General features: G+C 32.8%; 1 long non-coding RNA gene across 1 annotated transcript; it reads left to right on the plus strand.

The window, feature by feature from the left end:
• Positions 1–474: 474 nt before the first annotated feature.
• Positions 475–27,864, plus strand: LOC136274337 (uncharacterized). Its single transcript, XR_010712631.1, has 4 exons — positions 475–596; positions 4,734–4,831; positions 19,830–19,959; positions 25,962–27,864. It is a non-coding gene; the product is annotated as an uncharacterized lncRNA (long non-coding RNA).

A 27,864-nucleotide genomic window follows, 5' to 3' on the forward strand; every position in this document is an offset into this window, starting at 1 on the left:
CACACTCAATCTCTCACCAGAGGGCGTATTACGCTGCGCTACAAGTGGAGCGAAGCAGGAACGATAACTCTGGGTAGAGATTGAAAAAAAGAACGGCATTTGCGCATGTTTATACATGTTAATTTTTCTATTGATGTGTGTAAAACTAATTTGGATTGGGTTTTTTTTTCACTAAATGTCTTCTGGTCTTTCATATATATCTGCCATAATGCAATATATTTGGTATAACGTGTTATATTCAATGTATCAAATTAATCTAAAAAGAATTGAAAACCCGTAAGTCACTTATTACATCATGGGAAAAAAGACACTAACAGATAATTATGTTGTATGTCATATTTCAGAATATCAATAAAATATACTGAGGTTTCTTTAAGAAACTGTGCGGAAAGGTGGCAAAATATAAACCCGACGAGGCGATAGGGCGACATTTCAGCGATCTGAAATCTATTTGGAACGAAATAACGAGACACCGTTTTGTGACGTTGTGTTTTGTGCGTCTGCTGAGAGTAATTGAAGGAACAGATCAAGAAGATTTCTGTACCTGGCTATTGTTAATTATTGTCAAATTTTGCTTTTGATTTACACATTTCATGGTAAGTACTTGATGTGACTTCTTTTGTATCAAATTCACATTCCGATGAGTTTTTGTACAAACATAATTTAGTAGACTTGGCTACGTATTTTACGGTGTTAACAGCTCTATAGTATAGTACAATCTCTTGATTTATAAAATAGGTTACCTATATACAGCTTTAGTTTGAATAAGCTATTTAGCTTCATTAAGCTATTCAGAGTAACTTGAATTAGCTTTTTTGTCATATATTTTTTTTGGAAACGTGTAATATTATCAGCTTGACTCTGAGGCTGGTATTAAAAATTGCACTTAATTTTGCACAGTAATGGTTTTCAACTTTGAACTGTATATGTAACAGATTGCATGTAAATATAAAGATTATTCATTAAACTGTGTCTCCTTAAGAGACTTTGCACTTACAGTTCTAAAAGTTTTGGGACAACAGATTGTAACCTAACAGTTACTTCTTAAAAGTGGTTAGTTATGGTAAAGCAGAAAATTGATTGGTAATTAATAATATAAATTCAGCTTAAATCATTCTTATCGATGCCACAATCTGCTCAAAGTGATGGACAATTACTGAAACAATGAAAATGTATTTTAGGCTTACAAATGTTTAAACGCTGCAATGTTAATATCATTAGGGTTACTTTTCTAATGGTCATTGATGAGTAGTTGTGATTTTTGTGATCAGCTTTGGCCGATCACTAGCTGTTGTATTCCATATGAGGCATCCAGCAAATGCTTCCACGTGCGCACACATTCCGCTTGCATAAGTAGTTATTATAAAAACTTGAAGTTTGGTTAAGAATTTATATAACATTTTACTCCGTTTAATTTCAATTCATTTACCTAAGAGATGCAAACATACATAAAATACAGTTCGACCTGTTATTAATTAAAGAATGCACATTTTGTCTCATGCATAAGAATTTCGATTGAAAGATTCATTCAGTAATGCAGTTGACCTTGATGAACTGACCTCAATCATAAGAAGATGCTCCGTCAACTGACCTTGATCTATTGATGTTGCATAATAGTAGCTAGGAAGACAGCTTGATTTTTTTAACAAGGTTATGTTATAATGCGACCTCAATAGTAAGTTATGATGGCATTCAAAGTTTTTCAGTCAGCATTAAATTATTTTAGTACAACTCTTTCTTTGTATACGTGTTAATGCTCTTTGAAGAGCCCTACTCAGTATTCTGAAGAAGAAGAATTTTTAAAATACATTAATTAACATTTAATAATTACGTATAATAATATATAATATATTAAAAAAATATATAATATAAAACTAGACAAGGAATTTACGAACGGCTTCGAGATCCCCAAATTTATTTCAAAATTAAATTTGTTGACGGTTTATAATGATGAAATTTTGAACATTTTTGTGAAAAACTGCATAAAAATAGTTTTATGGAGCTATTTTGAATAGCTTAATAAAAGTATATAGCTTATTCAAACTATATAGCTAAATGAAGAAATTGTACTGGTAAAAATTTACAGACCATCTGAGAAACGATATTATGAATGAAGCGCTTTTGATTTGGAGATTTTTACTCATCTGAATTCAACATGCTGCTTTATTTATTATTTATGCAACGCTGCACCGTGGTTGTTGTGAAAGTGGTGGGCAAAATATTGCACATGCATTCAGTTATCTGTCAGAAATTGTTCATCATGATAAGAGCTCAATTAAATTAACACTTATTGATAATTGAAATTCAAGGAGTTTGTCCAATTCTGGGTAAGTTTACTTGAAACATATTTTTTGTGGTTTTTCAATAAAATGTAAAGAGGGACAGAAAGAAAATTTATGTACAATTTGTGTTATCAGGATTTAATCTTTTGTTATATATGTCAAAAAAATTATTTGTGTTGCCGGAGCGACCCTATTTTTTATGCGCTGACCCTAACAGTTTTTATTCCATATTCCAGATTACCAACCGTAATTGGTTTAAACGACAGAGTCTTTACAAATCAGAGTTCAAAAAACGCTTGGAACAATTCAATAGAAAACACTACTTATCAAAGCGTTTTAAAGATTTCTAAGTCGAATTGACAGCATGAATGAAAGTTAATTATTCTTGGTTATTTTAGCTAAATTATCAATGCAATAAATAGTTTCATAGGGCAGTGATGTGTTATAAATTAATATAAAGATGTACAAAAAAAAAAGCAGAGGCAAATTTTTTTTTTTATTTATGGGTGTGGAGACTGTAAACATCGTAAGTCTTTGAATAGGCCCAAGAATCATTCACATTATAAATATGATTTTAAAATGCTGCAGTTTAATTGCAAATGAAATTTTTAAAATTAGTTTTAAACCATTAATTACCGTATGTTATCATATTTAGCTCACTTGAGCTGAAAGCTCAAGTGAGCTATTCTGATTACATTTTGTCTGTCGTCTGTCTGTCCGTCTGTCCGTAAACTTTTCACATTTTCTACATCTTCTCAAGAACTACCGGGCCAATTTCAACCAAACATGGCACAAATCATCCTTAGGCAAAGGGAATTCAAAGTTGTGAAAATTAAGGGTGACACCCGTTTTCACGTGGGGCCACAATGGGGGCTCGAAGTTTTACAAAGGAATATATAGAATAAATTTTAAAGAATCCTCTTCTCCTAAACTAATCAGCCAGGAAAGCTGAAACATGTGTGGAAGCATCCTCAGGTAGTGTAGATTCAAAGTTTTGAAAATCGTTACCCCAAGGGTAGGGTGGGGCCACATTGGGGGGTCAAAGTTTTACATAGGAATATATATATAGAGTAAATCTTTAAAAATCTTCTTCTCATAAACTAATCAGCCAGGAAAGCTGAAACTTGTGTGGAAGCATCCTCAGGTAGTGTAGATTCAAAGTTATGAAAATCATGACCCCGCGGGTAGGGTGGGGCCACAATGGGGGGTCGGAAGTTTTACATAGGAATATATAGAGTAAAATTGAAAGCCAGGAAAGCTGAAACTTATGTGGAAGCATCCTCAGGTAGTGTAGATTCAAAGTTGTGAAAATCATGATCCATGGGTGGGGCCACATTGGGGGGGGGGGGGGGGGTGTTAAAGTTTTACATAGAAAAATATAGAGTAAATCTTTAAAAATCTTCTTCTCAGAAACTAATCAGCCAGATGATTCTTTATAATTGTTAAGACTTTGTCTCCAGAACAATTCTTTGGTCTCACAAGAAGGTTCAGAGTTTGATGTAGCTTTATATCCCATATATAAACAATTGTTAAGGATCTTTTTGAGAACTGCAATACTCAACATGTGATATGACTATAAAATCATCCTGTTAGAAAAGGGACTAATGATTATAAACATAAGAATATTCAGGGGGGAAATGGATTTTATTTATACAGGATCGACATGTATTATTGTACATTGTCCAGATTGTTTGTATTATGACTCCATTAAGCTGGTTTTATCATTCCTATTGTTCCTCAGGTGAGCAATGTGGTCCATGGGCCTCTTGTTTTTTAAATAATTGGAAAGATTTAATTCTAAGGCTCTCGTCTGATCAACCAGAATTTCCTCTGTTTCTGAATTCAACACTTACAGTTACGATATTAATGTTTACTGTTATGTCAGTTGACCAAGAAAATAGAACTAATAACTAATATATAATATATTTGTGGTAATGAGTATTAACTCTGTTAATTTATAGTGGCTGTCATATTTATATTTTCTATTTACATGAAAATATAATCTTAATATAATCGTAATACGTCATTCCAAATTAACCTTAGATTTAAGAAAGCTTTAATTCTGTAACAGTTGTCACTATCCACAATTGCTCCACCTTTAAAATTCATTTTCTTATTGTATAGAAAAATCATATGCTAGGAAAGGGGAAAACTTAAAAGCTCATTAAAAAAAAAAAAAGCGACCTTTCTACCCTATTTTAAAATTTGATGAAAAGGAAACACAAATATTTTTTTTTGGCCTTATAATATTGTACTGGATACAGTGTTTGACAAAACTGTTCAACGATTTAAAAGTACACAACAAACAACAATATTGATACATATTATTTAACTTTGAAAGAGAGAGATTGTACTACATGATACTGCTTTTGTTTATATTGAAAAAAAAAATTCAAATATTAACATATATAATAAATTGTACAGAGTTTTGTTTTGCATTGAACATTTTAGCGCAGAACCTTTTTTCTGCCTTGTTACCCAGGAGTACTTGTCAAGAACAAAGAAGTGTGACATAGAGAAAATCAAGGTCACCTGTGAACAGTTGTAAGGTGAGCACTAACAGTTCAATTTTTAAAGTCTGTCCCAAGTTATTGTTTCCATCACTTTTTGAGGATTTTTAATAAAAATACACATACCTGTGAAAGAATTACATTTGAAATCTATAAAAGGGAAAATATTCAAGATATCTACATTAATTGACATTTCATTTTTGACTCATAAAAGTTCACAGGAATGAAATAAGATTTCTTATGGAGATATGTAATGGGAAATGTTTACATCTTTTCTTCATTCGGAACTACTTGGAATGCCTTGCACATTTTTTTAATGTTATTATCTGGGCTACATGTATAATAAAAGACATTGCAGTAGTTTTCACGGTCAATTAAGCCATATTTCAATGAAAAATGTACAAAATAATGTATAAAATTTGTTTTAAAAACAAACAACACAAAATTAATGCTGAAATAAACATTAAGAAAATTGTTAACAGTTATTTTCAAAAATAAAAGATCATTTGCATAATGGTTGTAATAGGGTCAAAGGTTTGGAGTAATGAAAGCTCAAGTGAGATTTTCTGATTAATTGTTGTCTGGAGTCTGTCTCTCTGCCTGTTTGTAAACTTTTTACATTTTTGACTTCTTCCCAGAGAAAATTCTTTAAAATTCTTCTTCTCTGAAACTGATGAGCCAGAAAAGCTGCAAGATTGAAGGAATTGTACTTGATTGTGTGTCTTGCGTACTTATAAGCGAGTATATATGGTAAAAGATTAATTTGAATGTCAAATTGGAGAGGGCAGAGACATTAGATGGAAATAACATTCATAAGATTATTTTAGTATCAGGTTATTTTGAAAAAAAAAATTACTGTAGGTTAAATGGTCTTTTACTGTCTGTCTGTAAACTTTTCACATTTTAAACTTTTTCTCTAAAACCACTTGGCCAATTTCAACTTAATTTGGTACAAAGCATCCAGGGTTCGACATTAACCTTAGTCCGTTAGTCACAGACTAATTGATTTTGAGTCGGACTAACAAAATTTCTGTCTAATAAGTCCGGTTGGACTAATAAAAAAATCTGCTTAAAAAATTGTGTAAATTATCGATGTTGCAAAGCCACTGCAATATTGTTGACAACTTCCTGGAAAACGCCGAGTTTATTTTTACAGTAAATTGATATATGATACATTTTGGTGATTATAGAGTTACCGAGTGAAAACAACAGAGGTATGCAGGATGTTATGGGTGATTTGATAATTTTTTTGCCCTAAGGAGATGTCTGAGAAAAACAACCCTGGCTTTGATAGAGACGCTTAGGTGTTTAAAAAAAAAAAAACTAAAAGGTGAAAGGAAATTTCTTGTTGTTTAATTTTAATGAATTGTGTTTAAATCATTTGTCTTAAATTGCTTATTATTTATACCTGATTTTTAAAGAACTAAAATAACAAAAAGAACATGGTAGCTCGATTCCCTGATCTATTGCACAGATCTTTTTTTAACATCTGTAATGGCGGCAAAAAATTCCTTCTTACAAATTCTAATAAAAAACAGTGTTTTATATATGACAAAATACGATAATGAATTTCATTTATTTTTGACGGACTAATAAAATTGCCTGCGGACTAGTTAAAGTTAACAGACAGTAGTCCGGCAGGACTAATGCATAAAAAAGTTAGTGTCGACCCCTGGCATCACTATTGAAAGGTGATAATAAATTGCAGAAATAACAGACCGATCTTTATTTAAAATGGAGAAAACTTCGAAACCGTTGAAAAAGGGGGGTGCATTTTATAAAATCTTCTTCTCAAGAAGTACGTACGGAGTCAAATTCAACGTTATTTAGCATAAACATTCCTTATGGAAAGGAGAATATAAATTGCAAAAATTTTGGGCTAATTCTGTTTCAAATTTGAGTAATTTATGAAAATAAAATTAATAAATACATGAAATTGGGTTAATCAAGTTTATAACTTCGGGTTCGGTATTCCATATTGAAAAAGAAAGTTCTGTGTGTAAAGCAGCCATGTTTGAATGTTGACGCATGACAAACAGATCAAACTGACAAAGATGAATTTGCTTGTTGTGCAACAGTTTACGTGTGAAGGAAAACTTGAAACATGCAAAATATATTTGTGTGACTGTCTATTTTGTGAAGTAAATTGAGTTTGAAGAAGAGAGAACATATTGCTTTGTTGCTGTCTGCACTACTGGCTCTAAAAAGAACTGAAAGTGCCATATTTTAATAATATTTACTGATATTGTACTGTTAGTGCTGAGAATTGCTAATATTTATTGATAATTTTACTGTTGTTACTGATAACTGATGTGGGTCCTGATATTTACTGATGTTTTTGGTGTTAATACTGATAATTACTGATATTTAATAAGATTTACAGTCTTCACGACAATTTTTTTTTCAGCAAAGGCATGTAGACCCATCATTTTAACCCAGCCCATACAAATTTTTACATGCCCAACTCAAATTTTTTATATTTACGTTTTTGTTCATAATTCACTTTAGAGTCACATGCTGGTCTTTTGACCAGTTTAGCTGATTTCAAAAACGTTATCATGACTGCCCAATCATGACTACATGTGGCATCGATGTACGTCTCATAATTTAGCAAACATATATACAATAGGTTTAACTAAACTGTGACTTCAATGATTACGATTGACGATTATTTGACAAGTCGTACCGAGAATGTAGACTGCACAAAGCAAGTTTTGCGAATAACTTGGGTATGATGGAAGAAATGGCAAGTAAACAGATTGTATGTTGACAGAAAATTTACACATGCCCTCCGGTAATGTAATTTGGCAACTTTTACATGTCCGCCTGCAAATTTACCAGGCCCCCTGGCATCGGACTCCCAGGTTATTTCGAAGACTGGATTTACTGTTGTACTAAGAATTGCTAAAATTTACTAAGAATATTTTTAAAACCCAAAACATTGTGTTTTAATTACCCGGTATTAAAAAACATATTTCAGATTTAACATAACTTCTACATACATTTAAATAAAAGACAATAACTTCTAAATATATAGCAATGCAATTTCATTAAAAGTACTTCAAAACACAGATTTTTTCAGTACATGTAGTTCCTCCGCAGAATTTCCAAAATGATTTTATCTTCCATAATGATACCCTATTTTATGCATTCTGCGGCCTCTTTCTGCTATGCATGTTAGAAAAACTTGTGTACTATAGATGGTAAACATAACCTGGAAAAATAACATATCACGTATCCAAAGGGCATGCGACGCATTCGGGGTAGGCCTGTTTTGACAAATGATGTCCTACCTTTGGTTTAATTGATAGGTTTCATGTGGTTTACATATATGTTTTCGATAAGCAGAATAGGATTTATTAACATGCATAAATGTTTATTTTGTGGTGATGACCTAAAGGATCTCATATTGCGCTTTAATTGGTTTATCATTGTGATGTTGATAATAAAGATATGATTTTATGAGACATCGATATTTTTACTTAAGTATTACTTACACAGTCATATGAAAACTTATCTCCATTAATTACCTCATAAATAAGAGTTATGATTATGATTAATCGTCGTACATATTTGTACTTTTAACTTACACTATCAAGTTGACACCACATTGTCCCTGCTTGTAACTTTTTATATGAGTATAGTGTAGAGATTATATAATTTATTATTATATTTTATCATATCATACTGTAGTAATGTTTATAATGTAACTGTTCTTTTTAGCTCACCAGAGCTGAAAGCTCAAGTGAGCTATTCTGATCACATTTTGTCTGTCGTCCATCTGTCTGTCTGTCTGTAAACTTTTCACATTTTCAATATCTTCTCAAGAACCACTGGGCAAATTTCAACCAAATTTGGCACAAAACATTCTTAGCCTAAGGGGATTGAAAGTTGTGAAAATTAAGGACCACGCCTTTTTGCAAAGGGAGATAATTAGGAATTTATGAATATTTTGAGAATTTTTCAAAAATCTTCTTCTCACGAACCATAAGACCAGGAAAGTTGAAACTTGTGTGGAAGCATCCTCAGGTAGTGTAGATTCAAAGTTGTGAAAATCATGACCCCCAGGGGTAGTATTTGGGGTGAGGTGTCAAAGTTTAACATAGAAATATATAGAGTAAATCTTTAAAAATCCTCTTCTCATAAACTAATCAGCCAGGAAAGCTGAAACTTGTGTCGAAGTATCCTCAGGTAGTGTATATTCACAGTTCTTAAAATCATGATCCCTGGGGGTAGGGAGGGGCCAGATTGGGGGGGGGGATAGATAGAATGTTCTATCGTTAAAATGACAGATGTCCTACGAACCCGGTTCAACGATAGAATTTGTGTCATATGTACTCGCTTTGTAGCAAATAAAAAATTTATATCGCACTGTATCTGGCCTAAATTTTTATATGATTGGTCTCTACATTGTTGCTCTTTTATAATCCCATATTACCAGATTAACTGTTTTTGCAATGAAATCACTACCACTTTTAACATCATGTTTGAAAACTCGCTGTTTATGGTCGCCATGTTAATGAAAAAATCCGAGACATTCCAAGTGCGATTTCTGACAAAATGGCAGGCAAATTCAAACATGTATATCAACAAAATGCCTTGGTTCGACTCAGTAAATGGATATTTTGTGGATTAAACTATATATGCATGTTCATAAAGGTTTGTAATGTAAAAAAATGTGGTTTTCCCATGCAGAATATTTTTAACAGACTTAAAATCGACGCGAAGCTGATCCGCTACATTGCAAGTATATTGGACGAATTCTTACTCTGACCAGAGCGTAGCCTGGTCACGGTAAGATTATTCTTTCTGGAGGGGGGGGGGGGGGATGTTAAAGTTTTACGTAGGAATATGTAAAATAAATCTTTAAAAATCTTCTCAGTAACTAATCAGCCAGGAAAGCTGAAACTTGTGTGGAAGCATCCTCAGGTAGTGTAAATTCAAAGTTGTGGAAATCATGACCCCTAGAAGTAGGGTGGGGCCACATTGGGGGGTTGAAGTTTTACAAAGGAATATACAGAGTAAATCTTTAAAAATCTTCTTCTCAGAAACTAATCAGCCAGGAAAGCTGAAATTTGTGTGGAAGTATCCTCAGGTAGTGTAGGTAGATTCAAAGTTGTGAAACTCCTGATCCCTGGGGGTAGGGTGGGGCCACATTGGGGAGTGGAAGTTTTACATAGGAATATATAGAGTAAATCTTTAAAAATCTTCTTCTCAGAAACTAATCAGCCAGAAAAGGTGGAACTTGTGTGGAAGTATTGTCAGGTAGTGTAGATTCAAAGTTGTCCAAATCATGATCCTTGGGGGTAGGATGGACCACATTGGGGGCGGGGTGTTAAAGTTTTTCATGGGAATACATAAGGTGAATCTTTAAAAATCTTCTTCTCAGTAAACTAATCAGCCAGATGATTTCTATAATTGTTAAGAGTTTGGCCCCAGGACAATTTTTCGGCCTCACAAGAAGGTTCAGACTTTGATGTAGCTTTATATCCCATATACATGTATAAACAATTGTTAAGGATCTTTTTGAGAACTGCAATACTCAACATGTAATATGACTAAGAAATCACCACATTAAAAAAGGGACCAATGATTATAAACATAAGAATATCCAGGGGGGGAAATGGATTTTATTTATACAGGATCTACATGTTTTATTGTACATTGTCCAGATAGTTTGTATTACGATTCCATTATAAATCTATTGGTCCTCAGGTGAGCGATATGGCCCATGGGCCTCTTGTTTTTCTTATCATATAATAATTAAGGTCAGACGACACGTTCCTCAATTTTATACAACTTTTTCCAGGAATTTACTCTTGGTTTACTACTAATTTGACAAGCTTTCTTGCAAAAAATTAAGATACCTTACCAGGCATTTCTGCAAAATACTAAAGTGTGCAATATCCTATATGATCATCTGAAAATACACTTCAATTGCTGATATCAAAATAAATAAATATACAGGACAGCGAAATTCACTATATTGAAATTCTATCCTGGCTGAGGCCAGGCTTTGAACTCGCAACCTCTAGAACCTACACTATTGACGGTGAGCGGCCATGGCTCTACCCACTCAGCCATCTAGGCACTTCTCCATACACAAGAAAATTTTAATCATTCTAAATTTAATTATGAAAATAATAATTCTTACTGGAACTCTTTATTACGAGCAGATACTAAAAAAGATGCTCGAGGAACGTGTCGTCTGACTTTAAGTGAGTTTATCGGTAATCGGCTTAAAAATGAACTTCCGGCTCCCCCGTATGCATTCTGGGCCGATTCATTCAGCTAGAAATGTAAACATGATTTGGCAAATTAAGATGACTCAGTAAAAACATTGCATTAATTGATAAATCAATTGGATTTTGTTTTATTCACACCCATTTATAGTAAGGTTTCATTTCTTAATTTGATCATGATCGGACATCAAAGGAATTATGTGAATCTTGAAACACACGTTTCTTATGTATAATTTTGTCTATTTATATATGTGTTGAATCGTTGATTACTCAAGAATGTGAACTTTAAATTATACGGATTAGATTCTAATTTAAAAAGTGAAGTTTCTGATGTGAAATATATGTTTCTTTTGAGTTAAAAATGAAAATGAACAGACTGAATGAACGGTGAGCGCAAGGTGAACGCTTTGTGAATGCACAGTGAGCACAAAAAATGGGAAAGTAGAACGTTTCACAAACTGTATTTACATATATAAGTTTTTTTTAATGTTAAGGATGCCGAAGAGAAAGTCATTGACTGGTAGAAAGGAGCGAGAGAAAAGGAAGTTGATGAAAAGGCAAAAGAGACAAGATCACAATCCACAAAATGAGATTAAGACAGAGTCTCCTGCTGACTTGGGTCCTCCTGGGCAAGGTTTGATTGGGTTACCTCCTGCTAAGGAAAAACCCATGGCCAGGGTGCAGGCCTCTCCTTGTGAGAGAATGCACTTGGCCCCGAGGTTGCCATCTCCTCGGGGAAGTCGTCTGATTGTCCCAAAGGACAAGGTAGCATCCCCTGACTCCCCAGTGTGGGTTTGTACTCCACCGAGAGTACCTGAATCAGACATTTGGATGATGTCAAGTTCAGCAGGTCAGGCGCAGCTGATACCTTCCATGGGGGAAGAGGTCAGCAGGACTTTAAAAAAAGATGAGTGCCAGATAGAGGAACACAAAGGAAATATAGAGGAAACTAAGAAAAATATAGAAGAATCAAAGAAATTTAAAAAGAAATCAAACAAGTATACAGAGAAATCAGAAAGATATGAGAGAAATGCTAAAGAGATATTTGTGCAGGGATATAATACATGTATTGGTAGATGCAAAACAAATAACACAAAAGGAAAGAAATTTGAATTTGAAAAAAATGGGAATACATGTTTGAATGAAAACAATATGATATATGATGGAAAACCTACAGTTACTGGTGGAAAAAATGATGATAAATGTTCAAAACATTTCAATTGGTCTGTGCAAGGTTCATTTCATCAGGGTGATCCAATGTTTGGGGAAAATGCTGGAACTCAGTGTGTAGCAAATTCTTTAACAGCATTGGCATATCATAAATTAAAGAATTGTGAGCAATGGCAATCTGAAGATATGAACAAAATATTGGCAACAGGAGATGAGATGTATTCATTTCTACAGTGTAGTTCAACAATTGCAAACAGATACCTATTGGTTAATGAATTACCACCGTTTTTTGAATGCTTTGGTAGAATGTTTGAGTTTAAAGCAAACGAGTCTTTACCAAGTCTGATTAACTTGGCAGATGTAGTACTGAATTATGATGACTTCAATGCTTATCAGGTATTAGAGGCACTTCATATTGCCCTTGATGACAACGATGGTTGTTTTGTGTGTTTTGGTGGAAATACATTTTTGATTGGGAAATGCCTTCATAGTTTTTTTACATTTGATTCCCACTCGAGGTCATCTGCAGGATTACAGAGTGTAAATGGTAGAAGTACACGGGTTTTGTATGAATCAGTTCAAGATGTATGCAATCATATATCCTCTCTAGCTATATCAATGGGTTATTCTGAAGCAGTTGAATGTGAAATAACTGGAGTGCAATGCTCAATTAAACAGCTTTCATTGGGTATAGAAGAAGGTATTCGAAAACAAATGGATATCAGTGATGAAGAACGTGAACTGTACAAGTCTGCAGAGTTTCAATGCAATATTAGTAGTACTGGTTTACAAAATGATGATGAACTAGAATTTGTTGGGTGTGAGAAGCATCAGAATAGATTTTTACCTCTTTCTGATGATCAAAAGAAAACACATTGTGAAATGTTAAGAATACCATATTCAATGCACAGATGTGAAAATCAACATCAGTATGGACAGGAAATAACAGTGTCAATGACCACTGTACCAGTTGAGCCTGACGGGAATTGCTTCTTTAGATCAATCTCATTGTGTTTAACAGGAAAGCAAGACTATCATCACATGATACGTTTAGCAGTATGTCATCATCTGTTGGAAAATGGGTTGCTTTTCACATCATTCTTAAGGCCAGGTGAAACTTCTATAGAAAACCACATTTCCTCATCAGGTATGAGCATGGATGGAAAATGGGCAACGGAAATAGAGATTCTTGCACTGTCCCATTTACTGAAAACTGAAATTCATACGTACTCAGAGAATAAATGGGTTACTTTTTCTGGGTTAATGGTAGATTCACAGGAAAACATGACATCATTGGGAGGCATTTATTTGGATCATAAGAATCAGAATCATTATAACGTTGTTACATCTATTACTTTGGGAAAAAATGTGCCTGCAACAACATCTCAGAAACTATCATGTTTAAAGGAAAGCAGTAGGAAATTTGCAGATAAAAACCGAAAGAGACAACTACGAGAATCTGTTTCATTCCATAATGAAAGCAACAAAGTTCAAAAGTCAGATGTTAGTGCTAAAGAAAATAAATTGTACAAGCAAAACATGAAGTACAAGACAGACTTAGAATTCAAAAGAAAATGCATTGTAGATGCAAAGAAAAGATACAGAAATGATGAACACTATCGTGACAATTTAATACAAATCGGTATTCAACGATATAAAACCGACCAGCTGCACAAAGAAACGATGAAAGAAAAAAGTAAAAAAAAGTATGAAACAAACAAGCAACACAGAGAAGAAGTCAAGGATAGAAGCAGACAGAAATATAAAACAGATCAATCATTCAAAGAGGAAGTTAAACAAAGAAGCACACAGAAATATAAAACAGATCAGTCGTTCAAAGAGGAAGTCAAACAAAGAAGCATACAGAAGTATAAAACAGATGAACAGCATAAAGAAAATGTTAAAACAGCAGGTAAAGTTAAATATCATTCCAATGCAGAAACAAAGATACAGATAAAGGCTTCTGTGCAAAAACAAAGAAATGCACTGCACAAAATGCTTGAAAATACTGATGAAGTGGTGAAATCATTTAAAAATTGCATTAGACGTGGACCGGAATATACATGCTGCTGCTGCCATCGCCTTTTGTTTGAAAACCAGATTCAAGGATGTTCACTTGAAATGTATGAAAAAAATATCAAAGCAGTTCAAGTTGCAAATTTGTGCATTGATAAGAAATATGTTCATAGCTGTACATCTGCATGTTTTGATAATTGTCCCAAATCACGTACCTGGATTTGTTTTACATGCCATAGAAAAATTCTCAGTGGAAATGTTCCCGCTGAAGCAGCTTTTAACAAAATGAGTTTGGAAGATATTCCACCAGAGCTCAATAGCTTAAATACTTTAGAACAGCATCTTATTGCTCTGCATATACCTTTCATGAAAGTGACAATGCTTCCAAAAGGTGGCCAACAAAATGTGCATGGACCTGTTGTATGTGTGCCATCAAACATAAAGAAAACAAGTAGTTTGCCTTTGGATGGAAATGAAAATCTCTTGTTACGAGTTAAGCTCAAGCGAAAGTTGTCCTACAAGGGATATTATGAATATCAGTTTGTTAACCCAAATCACATTAGAATAGCCCTCAATTATCTGAAAGAAAACAATCAGTGGTATCATGATGTTGAACTCAACACAACATGGGAGAAAGATTATGACCAAAGTATGTTGTTTAGCCAGCCAGAAGTATTTGACAATGAAGAAATAGTCGAAGAACAGAACAATGAAATTGAAGAAGTTGCTACAGATACTTGTTTACAACCTGTTGATATTGCACAAGATGTCTTAGATCACTACTTTGACGATGTTTATAATATAGCCCCAGGTGAAGGACAAAATCCAGTAAGAATGTTGCAAGAGGAGGGCAATGAAGCAAAGACATTTCCTCACTTATATCCAACTGGAAAATATTCATGGAATGAAAGTCGAGATGTAAGGATAACACTTTCTCGATATTTTAACAACAGGTTGATGAATGCAGATAATAGATTTGCAAAAGATACAAATTATATTTTCTTTTGTCAATATCTATCTGAATTAAATCAGGTCATTGAGAAAACACAAATTTCAATTCGCAAATCTGTATCAAAACTTGATGGAGGGATACCAGTTACTACAGAAATGTTACAAAATCCTGTCGTACTTGCAAAACTGCTCAGGAGTGATGAAGCCCTACGATTTATGCAACCAATTAGAGGAACACCTGCTTATTGGTCAACTGCACAAAAAGATCTTTTTGCAATGCTTCGACAACTTGGAATTCCAACATGGTTCTGTTCTTTTTCTGCTGCAGAATTCAGGTGGAATGAAATATTGAGCTCGATTATGTCACAAATGAATGACAACAGAAATCCCTCCGATTTAGATTGGTCTGAAAAAAGTGAAATTTTGAGAAGCAATCCTGTTACAGTTGGAAGGATGTTTGAACATAGGTTCCATATTTTCCAGAAAAATGTAATAATGTCCCCAGCGAAACCCATTGGACACATTGTAGATTATTTTGTAAGAGTTGAGTTTCAGCAGAGAGGTTCTCCTCATATGCATTGCTTGTACTGGGTTGAGAATGCCCCAAAATTAGATGAAGACAGTGAGGAGAGTATTTGTCAGTTTATTGATAGGTATATCACATGTGCTCTACCATCAGAAGACTCTGACCAAGAACTTAGACAAACTGTACTGGATGTGCAACAACATAGCAAAAGTCACTCGAAATCATGTAGAAAAAAAGGAACAGAGTGTAGGTTCAATTTTCCTAAACCACCATCTGAGCGTTCATTCATTACAAGACAATTGGAACAAAATTTGGATGATTCAAGGAATGAATTAAGTTGTGTGCAGGCAAAGGAGATTTTGTTGAATGTATGGAATGAAGTAACTAATGATGCTAATACGTGTAGAACAACAGAGGAAATTTTCAGCAACATACAGCTATCACAGGATTTATATGAAAGAGCACATAGAGTATTGGCCTCTAAAACCACATGTATTTTGAAAAGAAATCCAACAGAAATGTGGACAAATCAATACAACCCATGCCTGCTCAAAAGCTGGGATGCTAACATGGACATACAGTATGTATTGGACCCTTTCAGCTGCATAGTCTATATTATCTCATATATTTCAAAATCAGAAAGGGAAATGGGAATGTTACTAAAGCAAACTAAACTAGAAGCAGCAGAGGGGAATTTGAGTGCACATGACACCATCAAGAGAGTAGGGTCAGCTTATCTCAATCATAGAGAAGTTAGTGCACAGGAAGCAGTTTACAGGGTGTGCAATCTTAAAATGAAGGAGAGTTCAAGAAAAGTCAATTTCATTCCTGTGGGAGAAAATCCAACTCGACTGAGTAAGCCTCTTCGGCAAATAACAAACAACAAGAAAGTCAAAATTGGTGAAAATGATGTGATTACGGACAATGATAATGATGGTGATGAAGAAAACAGTTTATGGATGACAAATATTGTGGAAAGGTATGAAAACCGACCTCAGTTGAATGTTTTCCATAAAATGTGTCTTGCTGAATTCTGTTCAGAATACAGAGTACTTAGCAAATCTGAAATTCCAAAGGGCAAAAAGGATGGTGTATATGAATTGAGAAATGGAAAGGGTTACATTCAAAAGAGAAGCAGAGGGAACCCAGCTGTTATACGTTACCCAAGATTTAGTCGTGACAATGCTCCTGAAAAATTTTATCAATGTCGCCTGCAACTTTTTCTTCCATACTGCAATCTAAATCAATTGAAACCACCTGGATTTGATTTGTACCAGACTTTTTATGAAAATGGATATGTCAGAGTGAATTCAAACAGAGATTTAGAAAGAGTGAAAAGCATTGTGGATAGCAATCATGATTATTTCTCAAAGAATGAGGATGATATTGAAAATGCTCAGGATGCTGTAGAAATGCTTGGTGAACCAGAAGATGCGTGGGCAAATTTATGTCCAGAATCAGAATTAAATCGAAGAGAATGTTTGAATGAAAAATCAAAATCAAAGGAAAAAGACAATACAGAATCAGAAGTCACACACGAAGTTGAAATTAGTGGTTCTGAAGACATTGTTTATCATTTGAGAGAAACCCAAAACACTAGAAAAGAGATGCTTCCCTTACTGCGCAGTTTGAATGAGAGACAGAGGCAGATTTTTTATGCTGTTCATGAATGGTGTATTAAAAAAATATCTGGAGAGAATGTAGAACCTATGCACATTTTTATAACTGGAGGAGCAGGGACAGGAAAAAGCCATCTGATAAAGACAATACACTATGAAGCATCTCGTCTCTTTGAAAAAACTTTGCCTTCCCCAAATGCAATATCTGTGATTTTGACAGCTTTTACAGGAACAGCAGCATTCAATATTGGAGGAAATACCATTCATCATGTTTTTTCTTTATCAAAAGCTTTACCAATTCCATATCAACCCCTGAAGGAACAAAGTTTATGTGGAATAAGAACAAGATTAGAGTATTTGCAGATTTTAGTGATTGATGAGGTTTCTATGGTGTACAAAAGGCTACTGTTTTATATTCATGAACGACTTGTCCAAATCAAAAAATGTAAAAAACCTTTTGGTGGTGTATCTGTGATAGCAGTTGGAGATTTCTACCAACTTCCACCTGTCAAACAACGAAAAGATGAGAGGTTGTATAAAGAAAATGGTTCATATCCAATTGATTACTGGCTTGATTTTTTTAAAATTGTGGAGTTGGATGAAATTATGCGACAACGAGAAGATAAAGCATTTGCAACTGTTTTGAATTCATTGCGGATTAGGACATCTGAAGAACTTATATCAGATGATGCTTTGTCAACACTTCAAGAATGCATTAGAGAAGGACCAGATGATGTTTTACATGTTTATTCTACAAACCAAGAAGCAAATGAATACAATCTCAAAATGTTGCATAGGAATTGTGAACAATTAGTAGAAGTCCAAGCTGATGATTACCAGAAAAACAAGACAACAGGAAAGTTAACTTTACGTGATAAACCTTTGACCAGTTCCCGAGCTGATGGCCTCTCTGCTTCATTACTTTTAGCCGTAAATGCACGAGTAATGCTAACACGAAATGTAAGTGTTGAGGATGGACTAGTGAATGGTGCAATGGGATATATTTCAAATTTTGTGTTTAAAAGCAAACAGCCTGTAAATGCAGTAGAAGTAGTTGAAGTCATCTTTGATAGTGCAAATATTGGTAAAATCCAAGGGAAGATGACACCCAAGGGGAATGTGGTCCCAATTAAAAGAGTAGAAGAAGAGATAAATGAAAAAAATGTAAAGAGTGTTGTCAGACATCAGTTTCCACTGAAACTCTCGTGGGCATGTACAGCACATAAAGTTCAAGGCATGACTACCAAAAGTGTTGTTGTTAATTTAGATCGCACTTTTTCTCCTGGGCAAGCATACGTAGCAATAAGTCGCGTAACTTCAAAAGATGGTCTATTCATTGAGACTAATGATGAAAGTGTCTTGCAGAAAAAAATATATGCAGATTTAGATGTGAAATTAGCTCTTAAGAGTATGGAGAGATACATTTTAGATGAAGACTGGATATGCAATGTAGCAAAAAATGGAAATTACAAAACAATTCTTTTGTTTAATGTACAGAGTTTGAGAGGACATTTTCAGGAGATAAATTGTGACAACAGATTAATGAAAGCAGATTTTGTTTGTTTAACAGAAACATGGTTGAAAGAAGAGGAGGACATTCAAGATATTGAAATTTCAGGCTTTGATTTTCACCATGTTGTACGTAACCAGTGTTATGATGACAGTGAAGATCTGATGACAAGACTGAGAAAAGCTAAAGGTGGTGGAGTTGGAGTGTACAAAAAGGAAACAAAAGAGACAATTTTGATCAATGCTTTGGAATACAAGAACATAGAGGGAATAACTATAGAAATACATCAGGAAGACATTGCGATCATTACACTCTACCGGCCCAGTTTACTGCCTGTAAACAATTTTCTTAAAACATTACTAAAAGTGGTGGATTTTTATAAGAGACGTTATTGCAACTTGATTATTATAGGTGACATGAATGAAGATGCCAAAATGCAAGGACCCATATGGAGTTTCTTAGAAACAATGGGATTTATGCAAATAGTGCATTTTTACACAACAGAGGGTGGAACAATATTAGATCATGTATATGTAACTGATCCTTTAAAAACCTGTGTACACAAAGCTTCATTTTATTTCAGTTATCATGAAGCTATTGAAATTCATGTGAGAACTAAATAAAAAGGTTCAGATTGATTTTGAGTTCACAATCTTTTTAACAAGGACTATTTTTAGTTTTGCCTGATGAAAAATGAATTTACTGGTTGTTGATATATTATTAGATACTTTCTTTATTTGGAAGCCTTAGTTTTCAAAAGATGACGTCTTCTTCAATATTATAAAATATGTTGCCTTTTCAATTTGAAAGAAATTTTCATACTTAATTCCTATGACATAACAATGCTCAGAGGACATATTTAATATCTGTGTAAAGTGATTTTTTAAATAGAAGAGTGCAGTGCTAAATTTATGAGATACTGAGAATCAAATTGATACTGTGTTTACAATGGATTATATCAGTTATACATATGTACTTATATTTTTCATTGTTGTTTTGACAGATGTTTATTGAGACATGGGTTGGACTCTCAATGCATACAGAAATCCTAACAGTACATGAAATATACATAAAGAATGGGAAATGTACATAAGGCGAAGAGCTGAAAAATGAAAAATGGCTACAATTTGAAGGTAATTATGCCACAAAAATTCTTAATAATGAATTGATTTACAATTCCAATTGCTGGAACTTTAAGAAACTGTATTTGCAATATAATTTAAACAGAAAAGTTCATGATATAGGTTCTTTTCTTTGTATGTATTACATATTGTACAGCGTATACATGTATATGTACATCTTCTTTTATGCATTCAATATTTCAATATTTTTAGTAAGAAATCTAGGTTTAATACTTTAAGCAAAGAAATCTTTCTTATGTTGTCAATGAAAGAAAACTTAAGAATATGGGCAAATGAAGTGAGCCAAATGTCTATAGGATAACAAATTAATAAAGATGATACATCTCCATGATAACAAAATTTTCTTTCATATCAATTTGCAAAAAATCTGAATAAAATAATTAAATAATTTGCTGTTGAAATACCATTTATGGACAAAAAGGTTCATTTACTCAAAACACAATATTTCCACATGAGTAGGTCTTTGCTCCATATTACCCAAAGTTAGGTAAAAATGGTTTATGGTTAATCAAAAAAGATGCACATAATTTGTATCTTTCCAAGAAATACTTGAAGAAACAGTACAGCGCCTCGTTTATTAAATTTGAGAAAATGATGAATATCTCCATGAAGTCAATCTAATTGTTTTCATTAAAATTAATGATGTAATTATGAATAACTCATAAATATATACATCGCAACGTATTACAGGTTTCTGCCTTCTATACTATTATGCATGAATATTTACTATATACATGACGCATGCAGGGCTCGCGAAGATTGTCTTTCACAGGTTTGTTGATAGAAATATGTCTTTTCTAATTCTCCCGGGTAATTATTGCTCAAAGTTTTTAAAATAACCAGAATTATAATTTTGTAAGAATGTATTTTGCGTTTTTATCACAGGAGTTGCTACAAACTAAATTCATTATGTAAGTGAGGCCCCTTAATTAACGGATTCTTTTTATTAATAAAAAAAAATTTGAAGAGAAAAATTTTCTTTAGAAAAGTTTTGTTTGGCATAATGTCATAAATTTCACGTATAATAATTTTACTCTGAATACTAAATTAAGAAATTGAATATGATTTTTATTTATCGGAAGCTATAAGAATTCTGCACTCTGTGTTCGCTTGTCTCATTTCCAAGACAACATATACTTAACTCATGCATTATGCTGATACCTAACCTTAAGGTTTTTTTGAAAATTAGTGTATATATATGTAAAAATTTCATTTAAGGAGACCAATTTAGGGTTGTTTGGCATAAAAACTTCAATAGCAAAACTTCTTATTTTTCAACCATATGTAATGGTAACACCAACTATAGGTTATTTGCAAAGTTTTAAGAAAATTGACCATCTGGATTTTTTGGGGAGACCATCTCAAAATGTAGGTATATTTACCTCATGTAAAAATGTATAATAAATAGTCATTTTACACTCTTCTGAGCAAATTTTTAAAATACTTCTATTAATAGGAATTTGACTCAAATAGAAATATGTCATAAGTCATCATGTTCTAACTCACATATAAAAAAAAAACTAAATTCTACAGTCTGGTGTTTAGGGACAGCTATCTCAAAATGTAAAATTGCACCAAATTTTGCTATAAATATGGAGTATTACAAATGTAGATTGAGGTTATGGATTCATTGAAAAATTCAGCAAAATAACCCCAAAAAGCATTATTCTGTGTATAAAATTTCAACTGGGTACAATTTTTACTTTTTGAAATGTTATTATACCCCCCCCCTCCGAAGGAGAGGGGGTATACTGTTTTACCCTTGTGTGTCTGTCCATCTGTCTGTCTGTCTTTCTGTCCGTCCGTAACAAAAATTTCTGTCACATTTATCTCAGCAACTATTTATCACAGATGCTTGAAATTTTTACACAGTGTTTGTTAAGGCATTTCATATTGTGGGATATATTTTTGTACCAATCGAACGTCAACTTCCTGTTAAATGACGACTTTGCATATTTTTTAACCAAAATTTTCAAACAAATTTTCGTCAAAGATTTCTCAGCAAGTATTTATTGTAGATGCTTGAAATTTTTACACAATATTTGTATAGTCATGCCATATCGTGGGATATATTTTTGTACCAATCAAACGTCAACTTCCTGTTAAATGACGACTTTGTTTATTTTTAGCAAAATTTTCAAACAAATTTTTGTCAAAGAATTCTCAACAACTGTTTATCACAGATTCTTGACATTTTTACACAGTATTTGTATAGGCATGCCATATAGTGGGATATATTTTTGTACCAATCAGATGTCAACTTCCTGTTTAATGAGTACTTTGTTTATTTTTAGCTAAAATTTTTAAACAAATTTTCGTCAAAGATTTCTCAGCAGCTATTAATCGCAGATGCTAGAAATTTTAACACACTAGGCTTGCCATATTGTGGGATATATTTCTGTACCAATCGGATGCCAGCTTTCTGTTAAATGTCGACTTTGCTTATTTTGCATATTCACATCAGAGCGGGGGTATTACTAGTGAGCATTGGCTGACAGATATCTTGTTTCTTATAACGTACTCCAGACCTACAAAGCCTCATTTTATATTAATGTCATGAAAGCTTAATGGAAACACTCTTCTACCATAAAAAGGAAAAAAATGTTTGTAAGGAAAGAATTCCTTAAAAACTCTTAATATGTTTATCTATCTTTGTTTATTGTGTTCAATTTTAGAAATGATGTCGAAAAAATAATAAAAGGTATAAATACATGATAATTAATAAACTATAAAATAAACTTTAATATGTTACAAATAGTACTTTAATGCTGTAAATCATGACAAATAAAACATTCTGTCATCTTTATTTTCAGAACCTATCATGATTTTAAACAACTGTTGAACAAATCATTTAATTAACCTACATTCCTATCACTTATTGTCGGAGTAAAATGTATGTATATCAATAACTAAACGAATTTTTTCAACATCATGGATTTTGTATTAAAGTTATGACAGTCTTTAAACGGTAGATGTTAAAACTTTACCTTGAATCTGCATAAAAAATCTGTCATGCATGTGACATAATTATGTAGATGTATGTATGCACACTTGAACAAGTCAAAGTGTATCATTTTGCTTAAAACTTAATGCATAAAACCTGTCTTTGTTTATCATAATTAAAATTGAATGAAATTATCTGTTATCATTTTAAGAAGATATTTACAGGTAATTTATCTATTTATCTTTTCATATTTATCTATTCTATTCACTATTGACGGTTTGTTATTGTTATTTTTTATACTTTTAAAACAATAGATATATTAGTTGGGGATGGGGGTTATCTTGAATGTTTGAGGGGGGTTGTACTTTAGGTTGCAGAAATGTGTTGTGCATGAAAATGTACATCTTCTCAAGCCAAGGGTTTTTCGGTCCACTGTGCTCCCCATACACCCTTGGCGGATTTCATTGCGAAAATTTGGTGACGAGCTCCATTTTATGATTGGCTGCAGCTGCAAGTAGCTGATCCAATCGCAGTGCTTGTAAATATAAACTTTAAAAGAAAACACATGTTTGATCTTTGGTAAATCATTCGGTGCTTTTAACAAATTGAGACACAAGTTCTCGAGTACTGTGCCTCGCCAGTGACGGTCTTACCAGATCATCGCTTTAAAAACCTATATATTTTACTGGGATTGATCATAGTTCTACAAACTTGTCAAGGCTAGCATGATAGCATGGGAAGTAAACATGGCGAATGTAGAAGTTGCCTATCCTGTTAGTATATACGTTCCTGCTTATGGTTATTGCTTTTAAAGGTTCAATGAGATTTATATTACTTAATTTCTTTGGTCCGCAATATTTATGACAACGATATGTGGTTTTATGACATGAAAGCTTTGATATAAATCGGCAACTTTTTCACTTCTGGTACAGGTCCTTACAAAACACTGTGAATAAAACATTCCGTGCTTTCCCAAGGTTATAACTTATTCGTATTTAATAGAATCGTTAATTATGTTCCGATATTCAGTAGTCAACATGTTTTCAAGTTGTATTAATGCCATGATGTGTTAATAGCTCGTTGTTTATTTCGATTAAAATGTAAATATGCAAGGGGCCGACTCAAGTTGCTCGCTAGATAGCGCCATCATCACCAAGTTTTCACAATGAAACCCGCCAAGGGTTTATTGGTAGCAAAGTGGACCAAAAACCCTTGGCTAGCTAAGATGGAAAATGTAGTTTGTTCTCTCTCTCTCTCTCTCTCTCTCTCTCTCTCTCTCTCTCTCTCTCTGAACTTAAAATATATGGCTGCTTGTGACATGAAATTGCAAATGTTTTGGATAGTATTTGATACATGTAGAATTAAATTCAAAATATTTCATTTTATATACATTACTATGTTAATTGAAATGAAACTTCATCAAAGATTAAAACTTAACAATGAGGTACACTTAATAAGTGAAAAATATTTTTGTAACAATGATATCTAATTACAGTCATCCAAGTTTAAAGAAGCAATCTGTAAAAATTTATATACCCAGTACTTGACATGCAGATAATTTAGAAGGTTGGGAAACTTGATATGGATTATACATATTTCACAGACTTTTTTTTTTTTTTTATATTTTGAACTATAGATCACAGTAGAATTTTCATACGATATGTTTCTTCATAAATTTTGTTAAATTCGTTACTATGGTAACCATATACAAGAGTAAAAAAAACCCTCCTTATTAGCAATTTACAAGTCCCTATGACATATCTTTAAGGGGTAAAGTTATGGTGCATTTCTTCTGAAATTTGGCTTAATTAAAAGTTCTGTTACAGTTAATATTACACTTACGGGAGTATAAGCAACTCATCTTTATAAAGTCATTATGACACCATAGGTTAGGTAATGTCAAGCTAGCATCAAAATGAAGCAAAAAATAAACTAAGGCCTTCACAATTTAGAGTCATATAACTTTAATATTTACGGACCAATACCTACATATAATACCTTAAATGATAGGGAAATTCCTATACTTTTTAATTTTACCTTTTTTTAAGGTATTTGAAAATTATTCTATTTGGTAACTTTAAAAAAACTTCAAAATTCTGCAAATAAATTTTTAAAAATCAGACATCATTGAGCTTTTTCAAAAGAATATGAACAAATAGAGTTGGTAAAATATTTCAATGTTTATGTTTTACTTTTGTTTTAATCCTTGAGATGAAAGTTTCCTCAATATATGGGATATGAAGAACATCGAAAGCCAATGAACTAGATGTTTAGGTAAATTTGACTTGACTGTTTCTTCAGAAATCATGAATGCGGCAAAATCTATTATAATGTATTGAATTTTTCCAGATCTGAAATCATATAGCTCTGTATTGTGTTTAGAGTGAAAATATAAGCTTAGAATTGTAAATAACCACAATGACTGTTTCATATTGGGTATATCCATCTAACTATTTTTAGAGCCGGCAGGACAACAAAGTAGTGCCATTCAGCAAAATAGTTCTTGTACTTGCAGATTGTATATACATTTATTATTATACTTTCATGTTAAATACTGAAATCTGATTGGTTAAGACAAAGTTGATAATCCGCTCTATTACCCTCAGCGTTAGCAACACACTTAGCAACGGGTAACGCAACAAATTGTTACATGCGCGTAAATGATGCGCGTATGGTTCACTGTAGAATTCAAGCAAACCAGTAAAAAATTCTCCAAAATTAAGACAATTAGTTTAATAAAATAAATAGTGCCTGTTTGGGAGGATAACAGTTGAAATTGACACCCCTCGAAAACCATTATCAACCTCCGCTTCGTGTCGTTTGACAATGGCTTCCTCGGGGTGTCAATTTCAACTGTTACCCTCCCAAACAGGCACTATTTATATATTGTGTCATTTTTAATCAGAATGCTTGACATGTCAAAAAGAGAATATGCAATTTTAAAAGCAAGTGTCAAAATTGAATTATCATTTGAACGAAAGAATTCAAATTGTTTTATGTACACACTTTCTAAAACTGTAAAATTCCCTACTTTTCCTTTTATTTTCAGAGTTTTTCAATACAGATGCATTTTGCCAGAAAACAAATCTGACTTCACACCATGAAATTTGAACCAGAGAGAGACAATTTCATGAGCTTTTATTCAAGAGGTCTCTTGTTGGTGAACTAAAATTAGAGCCGGAGCTATGAACCCTAATGTTAACATTTAATACCACCTATGGAAAATGCATTACTGGACTGCATACCCATTTAAATTTTTGTGTCAAAGACATTCAATATTTCCATTGAAATATCTCATGTAAAGTAAAGCTAGATATTCCCATGCATATAGAGCATGGTTAATTATATTTTCTATCACAAAAAATTGTTAAGCTGGTAGATGCCCATAAATGACAAGCAATCCTTACCATATTTTTATACCTTACACAATCAGTTGGGGAGGGTATGATATTTGTGACCTGTCTATCCGTCCGACTTTGGTCTTTTTCTTTTAATTGAAACTCCTCTGAGAGACCCTTAACATAGTGTCATGAAATTACTCAATAAGGACATAATATGTAGATATGCATATTCAAGTAAGATTAACTTCTCCTATGTGAATTTTTTTTTCAATTTAGAATTTTGGTTTAGATAAAATAAATTGTTTTTGACTCCAGCCAAATTTGTTTTGTACATTGCAAAGAATTGGTGATTTTGTAAAGATACTTGCAGAATGCAGTGGGAGAAGGGCTTTTTGCTCCCTCCAATTTTGACCAACTTGAAGAAAAGCCAAATTTGAATAATCATTTATTTCAGACATTTCCCCCTTTACATGTATTTTTCTCCCAAGTCTAGTTTTGTGTGGATTTGGACTCAATAATGCTTGAACGTCATTGCATCTACAGTTGGCCTTTAAGTCCCTCTTATTCAGACAAAATAATGTGATGTGATTATATAAGATGTGATATGAAGATAATATGTACCTAGATATGTGTCCATATGTTCTTATTCATGAAAAATGAAAGATTGTATTTACTTGAGGAAAAAGAGTGCCTTGCATTATCTGATATGTGTATTTGAATTTAATAATCTGTAACTTTGTCATTATACAAGTACATGTAGTTGTATTCTTCTTTGACAATTTATGTGCATGCAATGATTTTGGATACTAGAGATTATTTGCTAAATATGTAAGAGCGTTATTATCTTTAAACATTATCCATAGTCTGTCCAAAGAAATGCTCTCATAACATTTGGAGGATTTTTAATCAAAATACACATACTCGTATATATATATAAATATAGTTGAAATTAATGAAAGGGAAAAATAACTTAAGTATTTTGATTGACAATTAAATTATCATTTTTCACTCGGAAACACTCACAATAAAGAAAACAGACTCAATAACTGATTACTTTGTTAGTTGATGTGTATTGTTGTTGAATTCACAAATGTTCGGGAATATTTTGGGTCACTCATATACACCAATTTACAATCCAATGATTGATTATTTTATCAACGTGTTGGACTTTGAATCCTTTTAAAATCAGAATACTCATGGAAATACACGTTTGTCAATTGCTTGTCCACACGTGTAGACATTGTTCATATCATTGTAAAGACAGTGTCAATGGCCAGCCTATAAAAAAACACGAAAAAGGTAACACGTAACCCATCTCTTTATAATAATCATATAACACCTAAGGAAAGGTATACAAATTCAAAATATGCAGGTTTATTGTCTTTGAATAACTTCACGACGTATTCAATTATTAGATTAACCATGTCAGCATGTTATTGTTACTTTTTATTGGTTTCATTTATTGTTTTAAAATTTTTATTCCAAATTTTCACAACTTAATATTGTATTTTTGGATTTTTTTCATATATAATTGCCCAATTGTTTAACAAATAATGCCATAAAGTCAACAAATTGTGTATTGTTGAATAAAAATATTTATTCTTTTATTAA

This window comes from Magallana gigas, chromosome 1 (assembly GCF_963853765.1).
Source record: "Magallana gigas chromosome 1, xbMagGiga1.1, whole genome shotgun sequence".
Lineage (NCBI taxonomy): Eukaryota > Metazoa > Mollusca > Bivalvia > Ostreida > Ostreidae > Magallana > Magallana gigas.